We start from the raw sequence: 2,557 nt of genomic DNA on the forward strand, positions 1-2,557 counted from the left end.
TTCAACAACAACTTCAACAACAACTCCAACAACAACTCCAACAACCACAACTCTTGCAACAACTATCGCATGTTGGCCTTCAGAAAAGCACAGAAAACAAGATGAAGTAGAATCCAAAATAGTAGACAAAAAAAGAGACAACGAAAGGGACAGAGAGAGAGAGAAAGAGAGAGAGAGAGAGCGAGAAACTGCGGACAAGTGCAAGTTTTTTGGGTGGCTCGGAGCCACAACTAAACGGCCATGTAAAGCGACAATTTCACTGGGAGAAGGAGGGCTTTGGGGGGGGGGGGGGGGGGGGGGGGGGGGAAACAGAGACAGAGAGGTCGAAGGGCAAAAAGAGTGGGAAAAACGTTGAGCCTAGAGAAGCGAAAGCGAGTAGAGTCGCTGGGAGTGGAGGTTACGGAGCGACAGCCGTAAAAACGTCGCCCTTTATTCTAATGCCACTTCATGCTCCAAAGAATATGAAGAATATCCGCAAAAAGCACGAAAGATAGCACCAACAACGATGAGTCGAAGATTTAGATACCCAGGAAATTATTTCAAAGACTTATCAAGAATTTTTTGGACCAAAACGAGTCATGGAAAAAGGACTATCGTTAAAAAGCAGTCAAGAGAGCGGCCGACTTTTTAATAAAACTCTCAGAGGAAGCCTGAATCCACTTTCAAAATCCACGCTGACCAAACGAATGTATGGGCGTTACTACCTATGAGGGTGGTCTGATGAGTAGTTAGCCTCAAAATAGAATTACTATCGTGTAGTTTATCCTTTTAGACGGCTACTCTCAAAATTTCAGCCGAATCGAACTCGTATTTTATTTTTGAAAAATATAAAAAGAGCAATATCCGTCGGTGATTCGATTCTTATTTTTGGAAGGGAACAGAGCTTGTATTTAAATTGTATTTGCTGCAAGACTGTGATCGATTCAATATGGATTTACTTTGATTAGAGTCTCCAATCATAGATGGGACTATATCCCTGCTAGGAGATAATGATAAACCGAACGAAATCGAGACTATATTTATATGAAAATCCAAATATCATAGAAATTTATAATAATAAAATAAACAATAAAATTTAATAATTATAAAAATAAAAAATTAAACAAAATAATAATGATATTTAATACAAAAAATAAATAAAATAATAATTTAAAAAAAAAATTAAAAAATAATAAATAATAAAAAATATAATAGATAATAATGATATATAAAAATAATAATAAATACAGATGATAAATAATATTAAAAAATTGCAATAAATAATGATGATAAATACTAATAAGAAATAATAATGATAAGCAAAAATAATAATAAATAATAATTATTTATAATGATAATAAAAAATAATAAATACTAATGATACATAAAAATCAATAATAATAAATAAAATTGATATATAATATATATCAATAATAACAAAAATAACATACAATAATACTAAATAATTATAAAGAATAATAAATAATAAGTGAACTCAAGACCTCAGAAGCTTTAGCCCCATACTTTGTTAGTGTCTACTTTTAACTATTTATTAGTTTAATATAATATTAAAAACAAAATAATAATAAACGACAATGATAATGATAAATAAATAATGATTCAATGCTATTAATGCTATATAATAATAATAATAACAAATAATAATAAATAATAGGGATATATAATAATCATAAATAATGATGATATATAATAATAATACATAAAAGTGTGTATAATAATAATAAAAAATTACAAATAAAAGTGATTTATAATAATAAATAATAATATAAAAAAAAAACAATAATAATGATGGATAATAATAACAAATAATACAAAATAATAATACATAAAAGTGATATATAATAATAAATAATAATAAAAAATAAAAAAAATACAAAAAAAATAAATGATAATGATGGATAATAATAATAAATAGATACATACATAATAATGATGTACAGTAATAATCAATAATAATAAATAATAATGATATTCATAAACACTAAATAATATCAAAATATACATATTTGTGATACATAAAAATAATTATAAATAATATTGATATAAAATAATACAAACAAATAACAAATATAAATAATAATTAAAGCTCAATATACACCTCCTCAATCTTCTAGTTTTGGTCCCCGTATTCAATGAATAATGTATCAAATAATAATGATACATATTAAAACTAAATAATAATAAAAAATAAAATATAAATTTGATATATAAATAAATATAATAAATAATTAATGATGTATAAATATAATAATGATAAATAATAATAATAAAAAATAATAATAAATATAAATAATTAAAACCCTATAGACACCTTCCATCCGCCTATTGTGGCCCCCGTATTCAATGGCAGTCCCTTCTTTCAGCATGGTCCCACAACCAGGCACACGGTAGGGCCCTCGACACTCACGTATATTCAACAAGAACTCTCCAGCACTCTCCAGATCAACGAAATACATACTTAATATATTGGTAGCAAAACTTTCGCCTGGGCTCTGCCAACTTTTCGGCCAAACTATAAGCCCCAACGACTAGGGGGTATAGAGAGAGAGAGAGAGAA

Source organism: Drosophila pseudoobscura, chromosome 4 (genome assembly GCF_009870125.1).
Source record: "Drosophila pseudoobscura strain MV-25-SWS-2005 chromosome 4, UCI_Dpse_MV25, whole genome shotgun sequence".
NCBI classification, from domain to species: Eukaryota; Metazoa; Arthropoda; class Insecta; order Diptera; family Drosophilidae; genus Drosophila; species Drosophila pseudoobscura.